The sequence below is a fragment of the Balaenoptera physalus genome (assembly GCF_965194825.1).
Source record: "Balaenoptera physalus genome assembly, chromosome: 1".
In the NCBI taxonomy this organism is placed as follows: domain Eukaryota; kingdom Metazoa; phylum Chordata; class Mammalia; order Artiodactyla; family Balaenopteridae; genus Balaenoptera; species Balaenoptera physalus.
The window spans coordinates 11,972,629-11,994,387 of NC_138882.1; the positions used below are offsets into that span (position 1 = coordinate 11,972,629).

The 21,759-nt window shown below is 35.6% G+C and overlaps 1 long non-coding RNA gene across 1 annotated transcript in view; it reads left to right on the forward strand.

Annotated features, from left to right (window-relative positions):
- LOC309644748 overlaps window positions 1–4,924 on the forward strand; it is a 486,851-nt gene extending 481,927 nt beyond the window's left edge. The window contains exon 2 of the long non-coding RNA XR_014254589.1: window positions 2,394–4,924. This is a non-coding gene — a long non-coding RNA (uncharacterized lncRNA). The remainder of the gene's footprint in view (window positions 1–2,393) is intronic.
- Window positions 4,925–21,759: the final 16,835 nt, after the last annotated feature.

Here is a 21,759-nt window from a genome sequence, read left to right on the forward strand (position 1 = left end):
GAAGGTAGCAGGAATCTTTGTTTTGTTCACAGATGTATTAGAAGCACCTAGAAGACAGTCTGTCACGGAGTAGGTACTCAAAAAATACTTGTTGCACACATAAATGACATTGTGGTAGAAAATAATGGTTTTGAACAGACCAGTAGAAGTCTAGTATCGAACAAACAGGAAATAATGACAAAATGTCTTGTTTGGGGGCGGAAAGAATAGTGGAGAAGTGGAGCTGTAGTAAGGCTGTTACATTTTTCCTCTGGAGGATTAGCAGAAGGAAGGAGCTCCAAAAGAGTAACTGCGGAGGCGAGAGGCTAAACTCATTAAATCATGTTCATCTAGTTAGAATATTTTTCCCAGTTAGTAGGTGAACGTTAATTCAAGGGAGGGGGAAACATGAATTTTAAGAAGGGAGACCAGGTACAGATTCATTAACAGGATTCGGGCCATGGCTCAGATGTGTTGATTCTGTACCAATGCTTATAACACAAGGTGTGTTGATGGCATTAAACACATAGATGATATAATAGAAAATAGTGTAAGGTAGCAAAAATGCTAGAGAATAATACTATATTAAAAAAATAAAGAAGTCTGTTAAAAGTACAAAAGAAAACATGAACAGCAAACTTCAACCCAGCAGCAAATAATTGCACGTTAGCAGTATCAGGATTTCAAAAAGAGATATTTAAGCAGCATATGTAAATGACATATTTTCACATGCAATGGGTATTTAGATTTGCAATTATCCCTTTTTATGTATCTGTTTGTGTATACAAATAAGTTATGTGCATGCATAATGTGGACACTCCTTCTTAATATTGGACTTGTTACAAGATGGGTCATGGTAGCAGAAGGAGTTTACCTTCTGAGAACTGCAAGCATCAAACATTCAATGTGTTTAGTATAGATTCACGAGAGAGAAATTTTCAGTTTTTAAAATCAAGAATATGTCCCTTTGGTATAAATTAATTATCTTTTAAACTGTGTTAAAATACATATACAATTTACCATCGTAACCATTTTGAAGCATACAGTTCAGTGGTATTAAATACATTCACTTTGTTGTGGAGCCATTGCCACCATCCATCCCCTTAACACTTGTCATCTTGTACATCTGAAACTCTATACCTATCAAACAATAACTCAGTCTTCCCTGCCTCTAGTCCCTGGCAACCACTATTATACTTTCTGCCTTTATGATTTTGATTAAGTAGCTCTTATAAGTGTAATCAGACAGTACTTGGCTTTTTTGTGGCTGGCTTATTTAACTTAGCATGATGTCCTCAAGGTTCAGCAATCTTGGAATATACTGAAGAGTTTCCTTTCTTTTTAAGGCAAATACATTATTGTATGCATATACCACATTTTGCTTATCCACTCATTATTTGATGGGCACATGGGTTGCTTCCATGTTTTAGCAATGTAATAATGCTGCTATGAACATGGAGTACAAACACCTCTTCAAAAGCCTACTTTCAGTTCTTTTGGGTATATACCCAGATGTATTAATAGAATTGCTGGATCATGTGGTAATTCAGTTTTTAATTTTTTGAGGAATTTCCATACTGTTTTCCACAGTGGCTGTCATATTCCCACCAACAGTGCACAAGTTTCCGATTTCTTCACTTCCTTGACAACACTTGTTGTTTTCTGGGGTATTTTTGACAGTAGCTCTTCTAATGGGTGAGGTGGTATTTCATTTTAGTTTTTATCTGCATTTCAGTACACTCTCACATATATGGTCAATAATTTTTAACAAGGGTGCCAAGACTATTCAATGGGAAAAGGACTGTCTTTTCAACAAAAAGTATTGGGAAAACTGGACATTGACATTCAAAAGAATGAAGTTGTACCTTACTTAACACCATACACAAAAAACAATTCAAAATCAATTAAATATCAAGGACCTAAATATAAGACCTAAAACAATAAAACTCTTAGTAGAAAACATAGGATAAAATCTTTACAACACGATTTGGCAATGAGTTCTTAGATATGACATCAAAGGTACAGGCAACAAATGAAGAAACAGAAAAATTGGACTTCATAATTAAAAAAAAATGCATCAAAGGACACTATCCCATTAAAGATGACGTGATATATATATATATATATATATATATATATATATATATATATATATATATATATTTATACACGTACACACAGTGGAATAGTACTCAACCATAAAAAGAATGAAATAGGGCTTCCCTGGTGGTGCAGTGGTTGAGAATCTGCCTGCCAATGCAGGGGACACGGGTTTGAGCCCTGGTCCGGGAAGATTCCACATGCCGTGGAGCAACTAGGCCCGTAAGCCACAACTACTGAGCCTGCGTGTCTGGAGCCTGTGCTCCTCAACAAGAGAGGCCGTGATAGTGAGAGGCACACACACTGCGATGAAGAGTGGCCCCCGCTTGCCGCAACTAGAGAAAGCCCTCGCACAGAAACGAAGACCCAACACAGCCAAAAATAAATAAATTAATTAATTAAATAAATTTTTAAAAGAATGAAATAATGCCATTTGCAGCAACATTGGTGGACCTAGAGATTATCATACTAAATCAGTAAGTCAGACAGAGAAAGACAAATATCATATATCATTTATATGTGGAATTTAAAAAATGATACAAATGAACTTGTTTACAAAACAGAAACAGACTCACAGGCATGGAAAACAAACTTACGGTTACCAAGGGGAAGGGAGGGGGAAGGGATAAATTAGGAGTTTGGGATTAGCAGATACAAACTACTGTATATAAAACAGATAAATAACAGGGTCCTACTGTATAGCATAGGGAACTATATTCAATATCTCGTAATAAACTATAATGGAAAAGAAACTGAAAAAGAATATATATATATTATATATATGTACAGCAAAGTGATTCTATATATATGTTTCTGGTGTACACCAGAAACTAACACAACATTGTAAATCAACTATACTTCAATTGAAAAAAAAAGACACCATCCACAAAGTAAAATTTATTTTGAAAGAAGAAATTAATTGATCTATGATTAAGATAGCCCATCATAAGTTGTGATAATTATAAAATCAAAACAGATCAAATAAGTCAAAAATATATATAATTGGCCAGAAGGCAAGTCATATTTTCCAGAAATTAGTAAGAAATTATGTGTATTATTTCCACTCCATATACTGTATCCAACACAATTTTTGTTTAGTTTTATTACTTAAGCAACAAAACATTTAAAAGAAAGTCCTCTTCATTTTATGTATACAAATTATCTATAGGATATTTTGTAAGCATGATTATCCAATGAAAACTTTTGAGTGCCTAATATGTACAAAAATTGTCATAAACATTGAGTTCAATCCTAAGAGTAAGTTATTTCTGCCACCAAAAGGTTTACCATCAAATGAAAAGGTCAAGGAATTAAATTATGTTGTAAAACACTTATGTACCCGACAACCACTAAAATATAGGCATAATGAGGAAGTCCATATAAGAAAGAGATTTTTATGTGATTAGGAAGATTAGTCAGAATTAGTATTTAAACTGAGTCTTGAAGATGCAGATGTTTAGAGAATACTGCTTTTAAAAAATGATTTTCAGAAATAGATGTTTGCAAACCATGAAAGGAAACATTTCATAAGAAAACCTACTCATAAGTGATTAGCAAAATGGTATCAAGCCAGTAGAAATCAAATCAGTAGACTAATGAATATCCCATTAACAAAGAGTATATAAAAATCCCAGATTGAAGAAAAAGAAAAGGAATTACCTAATTTTAAAATAATTATTTTTAAAATTCTGAATCTTTCAGTATTTTTAAATGATGTAAAAATCATCTATTTAGAGGTACTATGTCTGTTAAATTGTCATTATTATATCTTTTTTACATTGTAATGCTTCTTAAGCTATAAAAAGTCCAAAATAAAAATTTTGTAATTTTTGTTCAGTTTCAAAACAAAGAACATTAATTCATATAAAGTACATTAAGACATATTCAATAGAAAACACTAAAAACACAGCCACTTTGAAAGACAGTTTGAGAGTTTCTTACAAAACTAAACATATTTGTACCAAAGTCCAAAGTTTACACAAGTGTTTATTCTGAATGTTGTACTTTCTATGGGTTTTGACAGATGTATAATGACATGTATCAATCATTAATGTATTATAGAGTATTTTCACTGCTGTAAAAATTTTCTGGGCTCTACCTATTCATTCCTCTCCACTCCAACACCTGGCAACCAATGTTCTTTTTACTGTCACAATAGTTTTGCTTTTTCCAGAATGTCAGGTGGGATCACATACTATGTAGCCTTCTCAGATTAGCTTATTTCTTTTAATAATATGCATTTAACATTCCCCCATGTTTTTTGATGGCTTGATAGCTCATTTCTTTTTAGCAGTGAATACTATTCCATTATCTGGAAGTACCACAATTTATTTGTCCATTCATCTACTGAAGGACATCTTGGTTTTTTCCAAGTTCTGGCAATTAAGAATAAAACTGCTATAAACATCACATGCAGGTTTTTCTGTGGACAAAAATTTTCAACTCATTTGGGTAAATACCAAGTGGCACGATTGTGGATCAATAAAAATAGAAATTGGTTTTCTGAAGTCTAAGAAAACTGAAAAATCTCTGGCAAGACTGAATGAAGAAGAAAATGAAGAAAAACTACATTTATAAGAAAAAAACAAAAATAATAAAGACATAAGATCCCCACATTTTAAAAACATAATATTAAGGTAATATCATAAATACTTTTATATTGATATGTGAAAATTTAGAAGAAGATTCATGTTCAAACACAACTTTAAAAACTGATACAAGAAGATATAGAAAACTGAACACTCTTAAATTTACCTAAATTAATTATTCATAAATTTTGAATTCTTCCAAATGTATATGGCAAAATTTATACCAAACTAATGTAAACTATTCCAGAATATAGAAATAGCACCAAAATCTCCTTAAATCTTGTAAACAACGGATCACATATTGCTGTATAAGTCCTATAGAGTGTTTTTTTCCACAGTTTTTAAAACTGAAGTATCATTGATGTACAATATTATATTAGTTAATGGGTATGGCATAGTGATTCGACATATAAGTCTAGTAACCATCCATCAAACAAAACTATTACAGTATTATTGATTATACAACTTAGTCTGTATAGCACATCCCTGTGATTTATTAATTTTATAACTGAAAGTTTGTGTTTCTTAATCCCCTTCACCTATTTCACCCAATCCCCCAGTTACCTCCCCTCTGGCAACCACCAGTTTGCTCTCTGTATCTATAAGTCTGTTTCTGTTTTGTTGTTTGTATGTTTGTTTTGTTTTTGAGATTCCACATATAAGTGAGATCATTTGGTACTTGTCTTTCTCTGATTTTTTCACTTAGCATAATACTCTCTAGGTGCATCTGTGTTGTTACAGAAGGCAAGACTTCATTCTTTTCTACAACTAGGTAATAGTCCATTTTATAGGTATAGATATAGATATAGATATCTCTCTCATCTTTATCCATTCATCTGTTGATAGACAGGTTTCTTCAGTATCTTGGCTATTGTAAATAATGCTGCAATAAACATAGGGGTGCATATATCTTTTCAAATGAGCATTTTTATTTTTAACAGGTAAACACCCAGAAAGGGAATTTCTGGATTGTATGGTAATTCTATTTTTAATTTTTATAGGAACCTCCATACTGTTTTCCATAGTGGCTGCACCAATTTACATTCCAATCAACGAGGGGACATGAGGGTTCCCTTTTCTGGGTAACCTCACTGGTTTTCAAAGCCAGATATTATGGGGGCTCATCTTTCTGGTACAGGTCCCCCAGAGTGGGGAGCCCGATACAGGACCTCTGAGGCTGTGATATCCCTACACCTGTAGGTCACAGTACTGGGGTGTGGGTCCCAGGCAGACCATGTCTCCACCCCTCCTACCCATCTCAATGTGACTTTTTCTTTTTATCTTTAGTTGTGGAAAAATCTTTTATGTTAATCCTCAGGTTATTCTCAGAGATAGTTTGCCTATATGTGGTTGTAATTTTGGTGTGGCCTTGGGAGGAGGAAAGCCCAGCATCTTTCTACTCTGTCATCTTGTCCCACCCTCCTACAAAGTCTTGATAGCAAGAATTGATGAGGGCATTACCAACAAATAATACTGCAGTATATTTTCTCTTGTCATAGATGGAAAAACGTGCTAAGCCAAATACTACCAAACTATATACAATGAAAAACAAAAATAATAATAAAACATGACCATGTTGCATTTATTTTAGCAATGCAAGGTTGGTGTAACTTTAAAAAAACAATTTATGTAATTTTAACACATTAACTGAAATAGGAAGAATTCATTTGATTACCCAAATAGATGTAGAAAAATAATTTGATAAAATTGAAATCCTATTTATGATAAACTGTCTTAGAATACTGGGAACAAAATGGAACCATCTTTGATCTAGTAAGAAATATTTCAAAAGGCCTGCATGTAACATACATTCTAAATAATGAAATAGTATAAACTTCCCTCCCAAAATCAAAACAGATGAGAATACTCATCATTCTCACTTTTATTCAGTGTATTACTGGTGGCCATAGCAAAATGATACAAGAATAGATAGAAAATTTTAAAATCTACTGATAAGCAATACAAATTAGTATGTAAATATAGCAAACACACTGGATAAAGATTTGATATACAAAAATTACTTATGCATGTATACACAAAATCATTTAGAAAAATAAATATCAAAAAGCATCAAATACATGTGTATAAATCAAACAAAATACATAACAGGCCTCTACTTAGAAAATTAAAATATATATATTAAAAAGAATTATAGAGAAACAAAAGAGTGATATATTATGTTAATGGTTTGGAAAATTCAATATTGTAAAAATATTAATGTCTAGTTGATGTCTATATTCAGAAAAATACAATAAAATACTTGAGTAGGTGGGGGTTTTTTTGGTAAAAACTGTACAAACTGATTTTAAAATTTAGTGAAAATGAAAAGGACCAAGAATAGCCAAACATTCTGAAGGAAACAAAATATGGAAGATTGCACCACCAGGTAATCAGCACTGATTATAAAAGTATGTAGAGAGGAGAAGCTTCAAGAAGGCAGAAGAGTAAGAAGTGGAGATCACTTTCCTCCCCACAAATACATCAGAAATACATCTACATGTGGGACAACTCCTACAGAACACCTACTGAATGCTGGCAGAAGACCCGAGACTTCCCAAAAGGCAAGAAACTCCCCACGTACCTGGGTAGGGCAAAAGAAAAAAGAAAAAACAGAGAGAAAAGAATAGGGATGGGACCTGCACCTCTGGGAGAGAGCTGTGAAGGAGAAAAGGTTTCCACACACTAGGAAGCCCCTTCGCGGGCAGAGACTGGGTGTGGCGGAGGGGGTAAGCTTTGGAGCCATGGAGGAGAGCGCAGCAACAGGGGTGCAGAGGGCAAAGCGGAGAGACTCCCACACAGAGGATCGGTGCCAACCAGCACTCACCAGCCCGAGAGGCTTGTCTGCTCACCCGCCGGGGCGGGCGGGGGCTGGGAGGTGAGGCTCAGGCTTCGGAGGTCAGATCCCAGGGAGAGGACTGGGGTTGGCGGCATGAACACAGCCTGAAGGGGGCTAGCACGCCACAGCTAACTGGGAGGAGTCCAGGAAGAAGTCTGGAGCTGCCTAAGAGTCAAGAGACCATTGTTACGGGGTGTGGGAGGAGAGGAGATTCAGAACACCGCCTAAATGAGCTCCAGAGATGAGTGTGAGCTGCAGCTATCAGCTCGGACACCAGAAATGGGCATGAAATGCTAAGGCTGCTGCTGCAGCCACCAAGAAGCCTGTGTGCGAGCACAGGTCACTATCCACAGCCCCCTCCCTGGAGCCTGTGCAGCCCGCCACTGCCAGGGTCCTGTGATCCAGGGACAACTTCCCCGGGAGAATGCACAGCACGCCTCAGGATGTTGCAATGTCACGCCAGCCTCTGCCACCGCAGACTCGCCCCACATTACATACCATTCCCTCCCCCCGGCCTGAGTGAGTCATAGCCCCCTAATCAGCTGCTACTTTAACTCCGTCCTGCCTGAGCTGGAACAGATGCCCTCAGGCAACCTACAAACAGAGTCGGGGGCCAAATCCAAAGCTGAACCCCAGGAGCTGTGCGAACAAAAGAAGAGGAAATTTCTCCCAGCAGCCTCAGGAGCAGTGGATTAAATCTCCACAATCAATTTCATGTACTCTGCATCTGTGGAATACCTGAACAGACGAAGAATCATCCCAAATTGAGGCAGTAGACTTTGGGAGCAAAGATATATATATATTTTTCCTTTTTCTCTTTTTGTGAGTGTGTATGTGTATGCTTCTGTGTGTGATTTTTGTCTGTATAGCTTTGCTTGTACCACTTGTCCTAGGGTTCTGTCTGTTTTTTTCGTTTTTTTTTTTTTTTAGTATAGTTCTTAGAGCTTATAATCATTGGTGGATTTGTTTTTGGGTTTGGTTGCTCTCTTCTTTCTTTCTTTCTTTTTATTACTTTTTAATTTTTTAATTTTTAATAATATTTTATTTTTTATTTTAATAACTTTTTAATTTTTCTTTCTTTCTTTTTTTCTCCCTTTTATTCTGAGCTGTGTGGATGACAGTGTCTTGATGCTCTGGCCGGGCATCAGGCCTGAGCCTCTGAGGAGGGAGAGCTGAGTTCAGGACATTAGTCCACCAGAGACCTCCCAGCTCCACGTAATATCAAACGGCAAAAATCTCCCAGAGATCCCCATCTCAACACCAAGAACCAGCTCCACTAAACGACCAGCAAGCTACAGTGCTGGACACCCTATGCCAAACAACTAGCAAGACAGGAACACAACTCCACCCATTAGCAGAGACGCTGCCTAAAATCATAATAAGTTCACAGACACCCCAACACACACCACAGGCTGTGGTTCTGCCTACCAAAAAGGCAAGAGCCAGCCTCATCCACCCGAACACAGGCAGCAGTCCCCTGCACCAGGAAGCCTACACAACCCACTGAACCAAACTTAGCCACTGGGGGCAGACACCAAAAACAACGGGAACTACGAACCTACAGCCTGCGAAAAGGAGACCCCAAACACAGTAAGTTAAGCAAAATGAGAAGACAGAGAAACACGCAGCAGATGAAGGAGCAAGGTGAAAATGCACCAGACCAAACAAATGAAGAGGAAATAGGCAGTCTACCTGAAAAAGAATTCAGAGAAATGATAGTAAAGATGATCGAAAATCTTGGAAACAGAATGGAGAAAATACAAGAAATGTATAACAAGGACCTAGAAGAACTAAAGTACAAACAAACAATGATGCACAACAAAATAAATGAAATTAAAAATTCTGTGGAATGAATCAATAGCAGAATAACTAAGGCAGAAGAACGGATAAGTGACCTGGAAGATAAAAGAGTGGAAAAAACTACCACAGAGCAGAATAAAGAAAAAAGAATGAAAGGAATTGAGGACAGTCTCAGAGACCTCTGGGACAACATTAAATGCACCAACATTAGAATTATAGGGGTCCCAGAAGAAGAAGAGAAAAAGAAAGGGACTGAGAAAATACTTGAAGAGATTTTAGTTGAAACTTCTCTAATATAGGAAACGAAATAGTTAATCAAGTCCAGGAAGCACAGAGTCCCATACAGGATAAGTCCAAGGAGAAACATGCCAATACACATAATAATCACACTATCAAAAATTAAACACAAAGAAAAAATATTAAAAGCAGCAAGGGAAAAACAACAAACAACATTCAAGGGAATCCCCATAAGGTTAAGAGCTGATCTTTCAGCAGAAAGTCTGCAAACCAGAAGGGAGTGGCAGGACATATTTAAAGTGATGAAAGGGAAAAACCTACAACCAAGATTACTCTACCCAGCAAGGATCTCATTCAGATTCGACGGAGAAATTAAAACCTTTACAGACAAGCAAAAGCTAAGAGAATTCAGCACCACCAAACCAGCTTTCCAACAAATGCTAAAGGAACTTCTCTAGGCTGGAAACACAAGAGAAGGAAAAGACCTATAATAACAAACCCAAAACAATTAACAAAATGGTAATAGGAACATACATATCGATAACTACCTTAAATGTGAATGGATTAAATGTTCCAACCAAAAGACATAGACTGGCTGAATGGATTAAAAAACAAGACCCGTATATATGCTATCTATAAGAGACCCACTTCAGACCGAGGGACACATACAGACTGAAAGTGAGGGCATGGAAAACGATATTCCATGGAAATGGAAATGAAAAGAAAGAGGGCATGGAAAACGATATTCCATGGAAATGGAAATGAAAAGAAAGCTGGAGTAGCAATTCTCATATCACACAAAATAGACTTTAATACAAAGACTACTACAAAAGACAAAGAAGGACACTACATAATGATCAAGGAATCAATCCAAGAACAAGATATAACAATTGTAAATATTTATGCACCCAACATAGGAGCACCTCAATACATAAGGCAATTGCTAACAGCCATAAAATGGGAAATCGACAGTAACACAATCATAGTAGGGGACTTTAAGACCCCACTTTCACCAATGGACAGATCATCCAAAATGAAAATAAATAAGGAAACACAAGCTTTAAATGATACATTAAACAAGATGGACTTAATTGATATTTATAAGACATTCCATTCAAAAAAACCAGAATACACTTTCTTCACAAGTGCTCATATCTTCAGTCACAAATCAAGCCTTGGTAAATTTAAGAAAACTGAAATCATATCAAGTACCTTTTCCAACCACAACGTTATGAGACTAGATATAAATTACAGGAAAAAATCTGTAAAAAATACAAACACATGGACGCTAAACAATACACTACTTAATAACCAAGAGATCACTGATGAAATCAAAGAAGAAATCAAAAAATACCTAGAAACAAATGACAATGAAAACATGATGACCCAAAACCTATGGGATACAGCAAAAGCAGTTCTAAGAGGGAAGTTTATAGCAATACAATCCTACCTCAAGAAACAAGAAACATCTCAAATAAACAACCTAACCTTACACCTAAAGCAATTAGAGAAAGAACAACAAAAAAACCCCAAAGTTAGTAGAAGGAAAGAGATCATAAAGATCAGATCAGAAAAAAATGAAAAAGAAATGAAGGAAACAATAGCAAAGATCAATAAAAATAAAAGCTGGTTCTTTGAGAAGATAAACAAAATTGATAAATCATTAGCCAGACTCATCAAGAAACAAAGGGAAAACACTGAAATCAACAGAATTAGAAATGAAAAAGGAGAAGTAATAACTGACACTGCAGAAATACAAAGGATCATGAGAGATTACTACAAGCAACTCTATGCCAATACAACAGACAACCTGGAAGAAATAGACAACTTCTTAGAAAAGCACAACCTTCCAAGTTGAACCAAAGAAGAAATAGAAAATAAAAACAGACCAATCACAAATACTGATATTGAGACTGTGATTAAAAATCTTCCAACAAACAAATGCGTGGGACCAGATGGCTTCACAGGCGAATTCTATCAAACATTTAGAGAAGAGCTAACACCTATCCTTCTCAAACTCTTCCAAAATGTAGCAGAGGGAGGAGCACTCCCAAACTCATTCTAAGAGACCACCATCACCCTGATACCAGAACCAGAAAAAGATGTCACAAAGAAAGAAAACTACAGGCCAGTATCACTGATGAACATAGATGCAAAAATCCTCAACAAAATACTAGCAAACAGAATCCAATGGCACATTAAAAGGATCTACACCATGATCAAGTGGGGTTTATCCCAGGAATGCAAGGAATCTTAATACATGCAAATCAATCCATGTGATACACTATATTAACAAATTGAAGGAGAAAAGCCATATGATCATCTCAATAGATGCAGAAAAATCTTTTGACAAAATTCAACACCCATTTATGATAAAAACCCTCCAGAAAGTAGGCATAGAGGGAACTTACCTCAACATAATAAAGGCCATATATGACAAATCCACAGCCAACATCGTTCTCAATGTGAAAAACTGAAACCATTTCCTCTAAGATCAGGAACTAGACAAGGTTGTCCACTCTCACCATTATTATTCAAAATACTTTTGGAAGTTTTTAGCCACAGCAATCAGAAAAATAGAAAGAAGTAAAAGGAATCCAAATAGGAAAGGAAGAAGTAAAGCTGTCACTGTTTGCAGATGACATGATACTATACATAGAGAATCCTAAAGAGGCTACCAGAAAACTACTAGAGCTAATCAATGAATTTGGTAAAGTAGCAGGATACAAAATTAATGCACAGAAATCTCGTGCATTCCTATACACTAATGATGAAAAATATGAAAGAGAAATTAAGGAAACACTCCCACTTACCACTGCAACAAAAAGAAAAAAATACCTAGGAATAAACCTACCTAACGAGACAAAAGACCTGTATGCAGAAATCTGTAAGACACTGATGAAAGAAATTAAATATGATACAAACACATGGAGAGAAATACCATGCTCTTGGCTTGGAAGAATCAACATTGTGAAAATGACTATACTACCCAAAGCAATCTACAGATTCAGTGCAATCCCTATCAAACTACCAATGGCATTTTCCACAGAACTAGAACAAAAAATTTCACTATTTGTATGGAAACGCAAAAGACCCCGAAAAGCCAAAGCAACCTTGAGAAAGAAAAATGGAGCTGGAGGAATCAGGCTCCCTGACTTCAGACTATACTACAAAGCTATAATAATCAAGAGAGTATGGTACTGGCACAAAAACAGAAATATAGATCAATGGAACAGGATAGAAGGATAGAAACCCCTGAGATAAACCCACACACATTTGGTCACCTTAACTTTGGTAAAGGAGGCAAGAGTATACAATGGAGAAAAGACAGCCTCTTCAATAAGTGCTTCTGGGAAAAATGGACAGCTACATGGAAAAGAATGAAATTAGAACACTCACTAGCACCATACACAAATACAAACTCAAAATGGATTAAAGGCCTAAATGTAAGGCCAGACACTATAAAACTCTTACAGGAAAACATAGGAAGAACACTCTGTGACATAAATCACAGCAAGATCCTTTTGACCCATCCCATGAGAAATGTAAATAAAAGCAAAAATAAACAAATGGGACCTAATGAAACTTAAAAGCTTTTGCACAGCAAAGGAAATCATAAGTAAGACGAAAAGACAACCCTCAGAATGGGAGAATATATTTGCAAATGAAGCAACTGACAAAGGATTAATCTCCAGAATTTACAAGCAGCTCATGCAGCTCAGTATCAAATAAACAAACAACCCAATCCCAAAATGGGCAGAAGACCTAAATAGACTTTTCTCCAAAGAAAATATACAGATTGCCAACAAACACATGAAAGGATGCTCAACATCACTAATCATTAGAGAAATGCAAATCCAAACTACAATGAGGTATCACCTCACACCATTCAGAATGGTCATTATCAAAAAATGTACAAAGAATAAATGCTGCAGAGGGTGTAGAGAAAAGGGAACCTTCTTGCACTGTTGGTGGGAATGTAAATTGATACAGCCACTATGGAGAACAGTATGGAGGTTCCTTAAAAAACTAAAAATAGAACTACCATATGACCCAGCAATCCCACTACTGGGCATACACCGTGAGAAAACCATACTTCAAAAAGAGTTATGTACCACAACGTTCATTGCAGCTCTGTTTACAATAGCCAGGACATGGAAGCAACCGAAGTGTCCCTTGACAGGTGAATGGATAAAGAAGATGTGGCACATATATACAATGGAATATTACTCAGCTGTAAAAAGAAACGAAATTGAGTTATTTGTAGTGAGGTGGAATGACCTAGTGAAGTAAGTCAGAAAGAGAAAACTAAATACCGTATGCTAACATGTATATATGGAATCTAAAAAAAAAAAAAAATGGTTATGAAGAACCTAGGGGTAGGACAAATATAAGACGCCGATGTAGAGAATGGACTTCAGGACATTGGGAGGGGGAAATGGTAAGCAAGGATGACGTGAGAGAGTGGCATGTACATATATACACTACCAAATGTAACATAGATAGCTAGTGGGAAGCAGCCACATAGCACAGCGTCATTAGCTCGGAGCTTTGTGACCACCTAGAGGGGTGGGATAGGGAGGGTGGGAAGGAGACGCAAGAGGGAAGAGATATGCGGATATATATATGTATATGTATAGCTGAATCACTTTGTTATATAGCAGAAACTAACACACCAGTGTAAAGCAATTATACTCCAATAAAGATGTTAAAAAAAATAAAATAGCATAGGCACCCTATAAAATAATTTCGTAGTTTCTTATAATATTAAACATGCAACTACCAATTGGCCTAGCAATTGTTCTCCTGGGCAATTATTCCAGAGAATGGAAAACTTACATTCACACAAAACATATACGCCAATGTTTTTATCAGCTTTCTTCATAACAGTACAAGAAGTAAACTACCTACTTGTCCTTCAACAGGTAAATGGATAAATAAACTGTGGTGCATACGTACCATGGTATACTACTCAGCAGTAAAAAAGAATGAATTATTGATTGACAGGACTTTGAGATATCTCAAGGGAATTGTGCTGAGTGAAAAAAAAAAGCAAATATCTAAAGATTACATAGTATGAGTTCATTTATATAACATTCTTGAACTGAAAAAATTACAGTGATGGAGAAAAGACTATTAGTTGCCAGGGTTTGGTGAAATGTGTGAGAAGGAGGTAGATGTGATTATAAAAGGGAAACAGGAGGCATTTTTTGGTGATGAAACTACTACGTCTTGAGTGTAGTGGTGGATACATGAATGAACATGTGGTAAAATTGCAAAAAAATACAAATACAGACAAAGTGCAAGTAAATCTGGAGTAATCTTAAGAGGACTGGTGGATGTCAGAAAGAGAATGGAAGGAAGGAAGGAAGGAAGGAAGGAAGGAAGGAAGGAAGGAAGGGAGGGAGGGAGGGAGGGGGGGAGGGAAGGAAGGGAAAGGGAAAGGGAGGAAGAAGGAAAGATTTTTAAAACAGGTATTATTTGCACAATGAACCATATGTTCATATAAGAAACATATGGTTTCTATGACAAATAAATGTAATTTTCTATTCTATAAAGGATTTTATAAACCAATGTCTACAGAGAAAATTGTTCATGTCTACTTTATCAAATGCATATCAAATATTTGTTTAAGGTAGTTTCTTCAAGAAGTGATTAAAATACATTAAAACCAGTTCAGTTGTCATTTATTAACAATGATTAATTCCAGTCAATCAATTTCCATCACCAAAGCTCTCTTTTCTGTGTTTAAGTGTTTCCTTTATTTGATTTATTTAAGTTTTTCAATTTGATAAAATCATGATGGTGATTCAAGGGAGGATTTAGATAAATTAGGGATAAATTCCCCAAATTTAAGGTGAATTCTGATCTTATAATTCATTCTGAATTGCAGTGACGAAGCAGGGGAGTTTATGACAGGGTGATACAAAGAAGAGGGCTGGGGCTGCTCTCAGGGGCAAATATCCATCTTCCTGAGCAGTCACAGAGAGGAACTGGCCAGAGCATTTGGGCATCTTTGAAAACACACACACACGCACACACTTTTACATGTCTGTGCATACTCAAGCACTAAAGAAAAGAAAAGGAGAGGAGAAGAGAGGAGAGGAAGAGAAGAGGGAGAGAGAAAGAAAGAAAAACAGAGAGAGAGAGAGAAAGAAAGAAAAACAGAGAGAGAGAGAGAGAAAGAGAGAGGGAGGGAGGAAGGAAGGAAGAAAGGAAGGAAGGGAGTGGGGGAGGGAGGGAGAGAGGAAGGAAGGAAGGAAGGAAGGGAGGGAGGGAGAGAGGGTTTATGTAAAAGATAGTGGTGTGAATTCCCTGCCAGGATACTGTCAAAGTTAATTATTTATTTCCTTCTCTGACCCATTTCAGAGGCTAAAATGGACACTATGTGCAATTCCTACTTAGAAATGTTTGTGAGTAGGAAGATGAATCGATAGTAATAAATTTCAGGTGAGTACCTAAATATTATTAATCCCTGAATACTGAACTTAAATATCCTTAGGCTCCCTCCTGAGTTTTCAATCAGCCTTTTAAAGAGCTTTCCTTAATTACCGTGTTTCTTCATATGTACTGTTGCATACATACTACTGCATACTACTACCACTAAGTCCAAAATCAAAACTAGTTGTTTTAATCCTTAATATCAATTCCCCTTGAGGCTTCCTCATCCCAGTTAATGGTCCTCTAATTTTTTGGCCAGAGAGGACTGAAATGTGATTGAAAATTTTCTTTAGCATCTGCTCTCCCTTTCCCCTTGTTTCTAGTCAATCAGAAAAGGTTTGTCAATTTTTAGAATATTTTACTCATACATTTACTTCTTTACATTTAACATGCCAATGAATTATTATACACACATCTTACATCTTGCTTAAACCGTATTAGGTTTCTGAGGGGTAGCCTTTCCCATGAAACCCACACCACATGGTGATGTTATATTAGGTTTACTAGTATGCTATTTTGTGCATGTCACACCCTTAAATGAAATCACTAGGTACTATCAATTAAAGTAAAATTTACGTACTCCAAAATAACTTTATAAGTCACTCTGTAATCTGCTCCCAAGCTCATATTACCAGAGCCTGACTGCAACTTTAAGTCTTCTGTCTTACTGCCTTGGCTAGTGTCATTCATTCCCTTAGAATATCTTAGTTTCTCCTCCAATACTACAAAAACCAGGTTCTGTTCCACCTAAACCTCTGAGTGAAGATTTCCCTGATATTGGGTCTATAAATCTTTCATACTTCCGAAATTCTCTATAGAAATATAGCAAAATGTCCTTCCATCTTTGATAACACCTTTGGAGTACTGTATTTTTATATTTGAGGATAAGCATTTGCTATTTAATCACATATTTTAAAAAATTCGCTCTAATTGGTACATGGCTTCTTATTCATCTCAGGTACAGTTTGACAGACATCAGTTATTGCACTCAACCTAGCATTTCTGACAGTAAACTTTTATACTTTCTAAATTATGTGATGTGTTTAGAAATATTGATTTAATTATAATGATTTTAATTACCATTATAAAGCATTTTATTAGCATCTGTGTTAGTCACTTGTAGCTTTCCTTTGTGAATAATCTGATAATGCCATTAATTGAGGTTTTAGAATTGTGTGTGATTTCTCCCCGTTGTTTTTATATGCACTCATATTATTTAAAAGACGTAGACCCTTGTCCTCTCTGAATTGTAAAATGTTGCTTGCTTATAAATTTTATTTACTTACTTTTTGATATAGAAAAGAGTCTAACGTTTGAAAATGAATATGCCCGTTTCACCTTGTAAGTGTATCTATTTCTTCTAAAGTTACTACTACCCACTCTCCAGGTTTGATAAATAGCAGCTGTTGAAAACTTTTATAGTTTTATTAAAAATTATTGCTCTTTACTCCATTTGGAATTTATTTTGGTAAGTGCTGTGAGACTATAAATCGACACTTTTTTTTTTAAAAGAAAAGCTTTCTCAATCATACCAACTCCTTTTGTTGAGTAATGAACACTTTTCCCTTTCATCTGAGTTGCCTCTTGTAACATACATCAAGTTATTTATTATAACTGGGTCTTTCTGTAAGCAATCAATTTTTCATTGTGATCTGTTTATTCTTGAATATTCCAGTGTGAAGTTTATGGTAATTGTATATGTTTTAATGATTGCCAAGCCAATTTTTTCTTTTCTTTTGTCTTCTTAATCTCAACAGTTAAAACTTTGCAGAGTATATTTTTCAAATGTTTTCTTGTGATAGCAGGGTCCTTTTAATCAAACTAAGTTTGTGCAGCAATCCTAAGTATAAAGCAGATGAAAGCTGAGCTCTGGTTGAATAAGCCTGAAGCCCTGATCCCCAGAATTGTTTCGTCTCACACTGGCAGAATTTTAGGGCTCCTTCGACTCATGTTTCAATCTGCCATTCTGCAGCACCTTTCATATAGTTTTGAGAAATTCAACCAAAATAGAATTTTGATTTTTGTTGAAATTGCATAAATATGTAAAAATTATAAATATATAAATTAATTTGAACATAATTGACAATCAAAATTATGCCTGTTATCAATTTACTGTTTCTTAGAGCCAAACTGACTATTCATTGTCGGCTGTCCCAATGTTAAGCTTTGTTGGCAGAGGGTAATAGAGGGGTCATGGAGGAGATGGGTTTGTTTTTTTTTTTCCCTGTTACTTGTGTGCTTTTCTTGACTTATTCCTGTGATATACAGCAACCAGCCCTAAGTGGAGACACCAGTAATGTTTAGCCTCCAGCTTGCTAATTAAGCCCTTGGTTCCCTGCCCCATCAACCTCTGTCAAACAGCTCCCCCGGGGGAGCTCCTGGCTTGCAGATCCCCTTTTGTCAGCTTTAGTAACTGATACCCAGCAGAGGCTTACCTCTTTTCCCCACTCACCTATCTCAGGCAACTCTAGGTTACCTGACTGAGGTTTTCTGACTGCCAGGCTTGGCCTGCCAGCATCCTCCTGTGGGTTTTAGTGAGGATTTTATGCTTGCTGGCTAGCCCAAGTTTCCTTGTCCACCAGCTTTAGTTGGATGACATCCCAGTGGGTGATTTTCTGATTGACAGGCCCAGCCACAGCTCCCCACCCTCCAGCCTGAGCTCAGTGGCACTCTGATGAGGAGTTTCTGGTTTCCTCGTGCCTGTCCAGAATTCCCTGCTCACCAGGCTCAGTCCTCCCACTGTGGACTCACTCTGACCTGGGCAACCCAGCAAACTCCTCTACCATTCAGTGAGCTGCCGTGACACAGCCTCCAGTGATGTCTGAATTATAGCTTTGAGGAGGAGAGCCTCTTCCAACTGTCATTTTTCTCAGTAAGTTTCTTTCGCCTTAGAGAAATTTTTAGAGTCATTTTGTACTTACTCTTGGTAGCTAATCTCCTGTATATTGTTGCTACTTATTTCTGTTAACCCTCTAAAAACGGAATGTTTGTATTCTCCGCAAAGTTCTTGTGGTGAAAGCAAAAGCCCTCAATGTGATGGTTTTAGGAGGTAGAGCCTTAGGTCAGTAATTACATCATGAGGGCAGAGCAGTCATGAATGGGATTAGTGCCCTTATAAAAGAGACCACAGAGAGCTCTCGTTACCCCTTCTTCCACATGGGACACAGTGAGAGATGGCCATCTGCAAACCAGGACGTGTCCTCACCAGACACTGATCTGGCATTGTCTTAATTTTGGATTTTCCAGCCGCCAGAACAGTGAGAAATAAATCTTTGTTGTTTAAACCATCCAGTACAGGGTAATTTTTTTACAGTAGCTCAAACAGACTAAGACACACACACACACAGACACACACACACACACAAACACACAGAGGTGTTTTCTTTTTCTTTTGAAGAATCTAATGAATCAACTCATTATTTTAAAAGCTGAAAAGTTAAGGGAAAGAATCAAGCATTTATTCTGGGTTTCCAACATAAACTAAGTATCAGTGTAACTAAAAATTTGATGAGGGATTATTACTCTATTAATGAATTTCAGCTCCTAAATTGAAAATTAATAATGGAATTAATTAAATATCACAATTTTGTAATTCCTAAAAAAACTGGTGAATCCAGGTATTGAACATCAATGGCTACTAACAATCAGAAAAAGAGAGGTATGTGCATGTCACATGTCACCTGAGGAAAGAACATTCTACTACCTCTGAACCTGAATTTAAGTACTCCTTCAAATAGAACTATTTTCAGAAATTTTATGGAAGTACAGCTGTGAAACTGCACTCCACAGATGCAAACAGAAAAATTGAACCTGGAGAATTCTATAGTAAAATCAATCCAGTTTCTTAAAAAAAAAAATTACTAAAAAACAAAACAGAGAAGGATGGAAAGGAAATCTATAGATTAAAAGGGTCAAAAGATGTCAGGCAATCATATGTGTGAATCTTTTTGAGTCTGAATTCAAAATAAAAACTGTAAAATATATACGTATTTTTAATTAGTATTTTTACACTGGATGGATATGTGAAGTTAAAGTTATTAAGAAATAGACATTTTCATAGTGTGGTATGCATTGTATTAATATTATAAATAAAAAGATAAATAGATATGTAGATAGAGACATATGGTAGATGAAATATAAATGGATGAAATAACATCTGAAATTAGCTTTAAAATAATATGAGGGTGGATAGAAATATAGATGAGGCAAGATTTGTCATGAGATAATTATTGCTGAATCTGGATAACTACATTGTTTTATTACACTATTTTGTCTCTTTTGGATATTTTTGAATGGTTTTAATTAAAAATGTTAAATGAAAATGGTGAGGATCTGACTCCTCCTTTTATAAGAGATTTAGCTCAGAATTATCTCCAAGAAATGGTGAGACTATAAAACAACAGCAAGAGTTCGGCATTATAAAATATTCAATGAAGCAGTATCATCTTTCCCATTTTTAGAGATAGTGCAGTGGTGTGCTTAATAGGATGTGCTGGAGAGTCTGATTTGCATGGGAAAGTTACTTAATGTCCCCAAGCTATATTTTCTCACTTGTAAAATGGATGAAATATAGTACCTGCATGAGTTAACACCTTATAAGCACTGAGAAAAATGTTCATTAATAATCCATGTTAAAATAACTGTTACAGATATTGAAGTCATCTCACCTCTGAAATCGATGTTATTATTAGCAATATATAAACAAATAGTAAAATTATAATATTAGTATTATTTTGCAGTTGTATTTAAGTCTTCAAAATAATTGTGTTTTCTAAGAAGATAGCAACCAACTTCAGTGTTAATTAGAGCCATTCAAATAAATATTATGGGACTTTAATAAAAGAAATAACATGAGTGTAAAATAACTCAGCCTGTATAATCAAAAGACACTAAAATACACATCAGGACACAGATCAATAAACTATGTATAGACCAATAGCAAAAAAGTTACTTCTGTGATGAATTAGTTATATGATCTGTGGTCAGTAGAAAAGATGGAGTTATCATTTCATACAAAATCTTATCAAGCTTACATCCTTTAAAAACATTCGATTGAAAGATATGCCTGTTATGAAAAATTTTAATAAATGAACTAGTAATAAATTCTATAAAATAATTAAAAACAGAAAAAATAAAGCCCATATGTGTTACTATGCAGATACTTCTAAATGATAAACCAAAATTACTAGTGAATTTTTTTCATCTATAAATCAGATACTGGACGGCAGTTTGCAAAATTGTTTCCTTGAATTTTAGTATCCATCATGTTTTTTACTGTGCTCTTATAGTTTATGAAGTCAGTATAAACTACAGAGTGAATTTATAACCTTCTGTTTTCTCTGGCAATATTAAATATCCCACATATGACTAGATAAACCTGAGGACATAAATTACACAGTTATTAAGCTTGTTCATATGCAACTAAAGGTAAATTTATGGATAAAAAAACTAAAATAAAAAAATTAACATCTTTCATTTGAAAACATTGTGACAAGGTTTTAACATTCAATGTAGGTGGAATCAAGAACAATAAAATACTATTATGTCCTGCTCACACTTGAAAAGCAGTTATGTTGATGCAATCTTTAGTCAATTAGGTCTCATTCAGCTTTCAAGCCATTACACAAAAAGACAACTTGTAAGTAAGGCATAGAAGAGAAATTTGCAATTTATCAAAGGATGATTAAATTTTATGTCAGTCCAGCTTCATTTATCACTATCCTTGGAATATCACCATCTTAGATGTAGATGATTGAATGTAATTTTTAAAATTAGTAC